The sequence below is a fragment of the Larimichthys crocea genome, chromosome XIII, assembly GCF_000972845.2.
Source record: "Larimichthys crocea isolate SSNF chromosome XIII, L_crocea_2.0, whole genome shotgun sequence".
Lineage (NCBI taxonomy): Eukaryota > Metazoa > Chordata > Actinopteri > Sciaenidae > Larimichthys > Larimichthys crocea.
Window position 1 is genome coordinate 14,994,683 of NC_040023.1, and position 5,555 is coordinate 15,000,237.

Here is a 5,555-nt window from a genome sequence, read left to right on the forward strand (position 1 = left end):
GTGTGTGTGTGTGTGTGTGTGTGTGTGTGTGTGTGTGTGTGTGTGTGTGTGTGCGTGCGTGTGAATGAGAAATCTATGCTACAGTAGCATGTCAGTGACCATGTGTGAGCAGCTTGCAGAGAGCGGAGGAACATGCAGTATCATAACACTGCAGCTCAGATAGTGAACTCCTTGTGTTGTGACTAGAAAATGAAATATTTATATTTAAGCAACTTTTTATAATCATTTGTGGGAGAGAAAATGCTACAGCGGGAGCGTGCTAGATCATGTTTTGTTTACAATTCTTTTTTATCCAAAGGTGTATCTCTGGGGGTGGGATGCAAAGTACATAAAATTTGGGATGTGTTGTTATCTTCTCCTCAGCCAACCTCCCGTTTCTCTTTCTCTTCCTCTGTGTGTAATCTGGGATCAGCACTAATCAATGAAGCAATAGTTTGTCTCAGATCATCAGCAGAATGTGCACTGCTCTGTAAATGATCTAAATGATTGGGGTTTAACCTTTTCATCAGACCTTTGGTTGTCTTTCATGATCACACACGGAGAAATACACATTTATACACACAAACACATAGACTTGTGCTTAAACAACTGCTTTAGGACACAGCAGGGCAAAAGTCTCACTGTATTGATAGAAACGTGTCTTGCCCCTGGAGGTTTGGTAAATGATGGACACACACCTTCATTCCATCTAATTGAACAATCATCAATATGAGACTGACTCCACACGTGCTGGAGAGGCATTGTGTATGGATATGTGTGTGTGGATCAATGACTAGAGGCGATGTCCCCTTTATCTTTTATTTATCTGTTATTTGAAAGGTCTGAGCTGTGCAGGACCTGCAGCCCTCTTCTAAACACAGTCATCATTAAGCTCTCCTTTAGGTGCCTACAGGTCACTACACAGTGTGAGATATCGCTGAGATATTTGCTGCTCTCAGCTGCAATACAGCTGAATGAAATTCGTTTGTGGTGCTTAGAGAATTAAAAAAAATCATACTTAAAAAATCTCTGTCTTTAAAATCAGTGTCCTCATTACTTAAGATAATCCACAGAACAAGCTGTCAACAGTTTCCACAGAAGAAAGTAGTTCCAAAAAACAAAAACATCTTGGTAATAGATCTTTTAAAACCAAAACTAACAATATAGTAGACTGAACTAGAAAATGTGTTTTTAGTTTAGGGTAGGAAACTTTGCCGACCCTTTAATCTACTATAAACTGAAACTGAGAGTTACACACTAACAAATGTAGATTTCACACTGTACAGGTGTACAGACGGGGCCACACATTAACTTGGACTGATGTTCCTTGCTCTTCACTTTTTTTCTTCAAGTTGACTGACTTGCTCAGGGGGTCTATGCAATGACCGTGAGACTCACACAATTAACCCTTTTCACATGCTCTCACGCCACTTATCGCCCATCATCAATAGTTTTTGACTGACTTGCTCACTCTGAGACGTGGTTTGTCAACTTTTGTGAGAACACGTCTGAGAAAACGGTTTCATTCTGCGGCTCTTCTGGCAGCAGCAGAGCATCTCTACCTCCCCTCTGGCACTATGACTTACTATAATTACAGGAACGCCCCGAAACTTTATAATGATACTCAATAAAATCATGAATGTAGCCTAATTGTTCCTCAATGCTGAAATCTTGGATTATAACATAAGTGTACATGACAAATCTGAAGCCATATAAAAGTGAAGCCTCAAAGTCTCTCCCTTATGAAGATATTATGTGTGTTAAATTGTCCTGTGTGCAAATCATCATCATGTTTTGGTATTTATCCTCGCTTTTTGGTGATCAGACAGGACCTCTGCTTTAAACATGTCAGAAGATGCCTGTATAGTCTTTTAATAACTTACAACTAGTTTTCTGTTGTCTTTTTCTAATATTATTCCATATTTTACAAGTTTTCTTAAAATGGTGTATAATTAAAGGTTTTGCCATGAAATATGACTGTTTTTAGTGAAAGGTGTCAGCAAGACAGTTCCCAGTCTTGCTACCGGTAGTTTTGTCTGACCAACAATCTAAAACCCCATATTAGGTTTATAGTAGAGTGAATTAATGTTTGCTAAAAAAACAAACAAAATAAAAACGATTAATTAATTGTTAAAATAGTCACACAAACACACACAAAAAAAGGCCACACAAATCAGTTTCCACATGGCATGTTTTGTGAATGACATTGCATTAACAAACAATTAAGAACACAAACTGCTGTATTTACTCTGCATGTACGCTGATATGGTCAGTTTTAGGACTCGGCCCATATGGCAATAAAGGTTGGGATGTAGGGCGATTAAGATGATCAGTGTGTCCCAGCCCAGTGATTAGGCTCCAGATGGTATAGAAGGACTGGTGGCCGCTGATTCTGGGCCATACGATTTGTGATAAGGGATCCATATCTGGTTCAGTGATGCGTTCGCTGTCGCTGCTTTTGTATTAATAGGCCAGATACACATCAGCTATTCATATTTTCTGCTACGGGGGGGAAAAGGTGAACCAGCCGCTGTGCTCTTCATATTCCTCTTGTTATCTGTATTTGCCACGTGCATTCATCTTCATTTGCATTCATCAATCAATTCATCATCACAGATCGCCCGTACGCTCCTCTGTCTTTTCCTTCCTGTCTCTACGCCGGTCTCTGTGTATTGCCTGGGGCCTATGGAGATATCAGAGTAGTAACATTAGGGTTTATGAGGCATGTGATGGTATGCATCATCACTGTATTTACTCCACAGTGTGTGTCTGTATGCTCCCGTGGCACACAAAGACCTACTGAGTACATTTACATGATAGTGCAGGAACGTGTTTTCCTGTTGTTGTTGTTGTTGTTAATGAAGGTTGGACGTACGATTGAGCCACATTGCTTTGCTGATGTATGTTTGTTTTCCCAGTTCCACTTACTGTCTGTGAGAACATGTGGCTGTTCGTGTGTTGGAGAGTGAGAGAGACAGTTTGAATTTTGTTGTTTGGTCTAATTGATGTGACTGGGCTCCACTATCTCTATTTACGCATCTGTTTAGCTCAGAGCTAATAATCAAACAATAAAGTTTTCTCTCTCTGTCTCTCGATCTAAAACACACATATACAAATACACACATGTACAGAAACACAGGAGTATACTTGTGTTGGTATTTTGGACCCCATGACACCATTTCTATCCAGAAATTATCTTTTGTTTTTATGTTTTCTTGAAATTAATTAGAACCGCTCTATGTCGCAATAGAGCAACAGCATCTTAGATGAAAATATGAGCACTACGACTGATCAGACTCCATTAAAAACGAGAATTTTATTTTAAATCATAAAAACACTTAATTCACATTGAACAGAAACAAAATAAAAGAATCACCAACTCCAGTCTGCTTTAAATAAATCCTTACTTCACAGTTAAAGCATTAAATCAACTTAACTTATTTACCACAAAATTACTGATTTAAAATCATTTTGATGCTACACTGACTTGTATTTGGGTGAATAGTGTCTCTGTCACGAGAAGTACGTAATGCTTTAGTCACACACCACCAACTGTTTCACTGAATTTGTTGGAACTGGATTATATTTTATGGAGAAAATGCTTTTTGGTTTTCCCTGCTCCCGCCTCTCTGCCCTAACTCTCTGTGATTTACAGACGGACAGTTTTACAGTTTCTTGACGGACAGTAAACTGCTGTTAAATTGCTAAATGTACTTGCTGTTAGATAGTTAGTTAGTCACACTGGTTGGACTGTGACCTCAGAGCAACACTGGAGTGTTTACATTTTGGTACCACAAGTGCTTTGGACCACAGAGAAGAGGTGGTTTTCAGGCCCCGGATGAGAGGACTGGGGATGTAGACGGGGAGCAATGTAGAAATGGGCACCAGAACCGGAGCTGTGTGAGTGGGAAACATAACCTGGCTCAGCAGAGGCAGAGGATGGCAGAGGCAAAGAGAAATTAAGAACAGAAAAAGAGAAAGTGACCAAGCAAGACGCTGCTGGACAAGAATAAATGTGGGACTGACTTCTAGTTGTTGGCGAGAGCTTTGTGAGATAAAAGGCTGAAAGACAGACGCCAAGCTGGGCTTCTTGCTGGACTAGTAAGTAATATTATCTGGCTGCTATGTCTTGTGTTGTTGTTGATGTTTGACTATGCTATCAAAATTGTAATATGTACATGTTACGACTAATTGTTTCAGCTGTACTTAAAGCTGTTGCTGCTTAGTTGTTTTGTATAAACTGTTAGAAGAATCATATTCTAAAAGATGGTTTAAACTTGTTACTTTCTGTAGAAAAGGTTATTTTCATTAATTATTAATCTGTCAGTTATTTTCTTGGTTAACAGAATGTTTAGTCTGCATCTCCAGAAATAGTGAATTATGCCCGTGACAGTTTCCCAAAGCCTGAGGCGATGTCTTCAAATATCTTGTTTTGTCCAAAGAGGAGCCAAAAAACTAAAGCGATTCTGGGTGGCAAAGAAAAGCAGCAAATCGACACAATTGGAGAAGCTGGAAGCTTCAAACTAATCAATCAGTCTACTAATCGATAGCTTTAAATCATCACCTCTCAATAAGCTCGACACCTGTTGATGAAACACGCTGAGATTCTAATTTGTCAGCCCCCTTTTTTTTAAACTGTATTTCTGTTTTACCATTTCTTACTGGCTCTATGAAACAGAAAATACAACTTAAGCATTTTAATTTTATGAAAGTTTCATATTTCTACATTCATTGATGATTATTATATAATAACTACACAACAGGATACATTAGGATGTTAATATTAGCTCCACCATTAAATACAACAGAAAAATGCCTCTTACACTCTCGGGGGCTATTTGGACCTTTTTATACATTTTCCTAAAAATATGTATGAACTTTTACTTATTATATTTTCAACACTTTTTTTTTACAGTAAGGTTTTGCTATTTTTTTTTTTAAATAAAGGCTCTAAATACTTCTTCCACCACTGCACTGCTTTCATGTACTGTTTAGATGGTCCACCATCTGGAACTTTAAAGTTGGCTGCTTAATAGCTTTGTTTTGTTTAGTTTTTTTTATTATTATTATTGGAAAATCCAAATAATAAACTAAAACAAATGGTGGCCCTACAGCTTGGGCAGCTCACATAATAAACTAAACAAATGCTATGTTAGACTCTGGCTGCCCAAAACATAAGTGATAAAGAAGCACGTTCCCACAGGGGTTGTTTTTATTTTTGAGTGACATGAAATTCGGCTTTTCTGGCTGGTGTTTCAGAAACTGGAAGCAGGAGAAACAGGGATACATTTTCAGTGCACTCGGTGTCCCAGGTGATGGATTGTTATATTTCTGTCTTAATTGATATTTATAGTATTTTAAAGCTTATTTATATTTACCACTCTAAGAAAAATAATACCATCACCCCACACACCACACACTTTGTGCACAAGCAAGACTAAAAGACTGATATAGTGCAGTTAATGGGGTTAATTAAGAGAGAAAAGATCCTTTATAAAGGTTAATTGGTGACTCTAATTGCCTGTAGGTGTGAATGTGAGTGTGAATGGTTGTTTGTTTCTATGTGCCCTGTGATG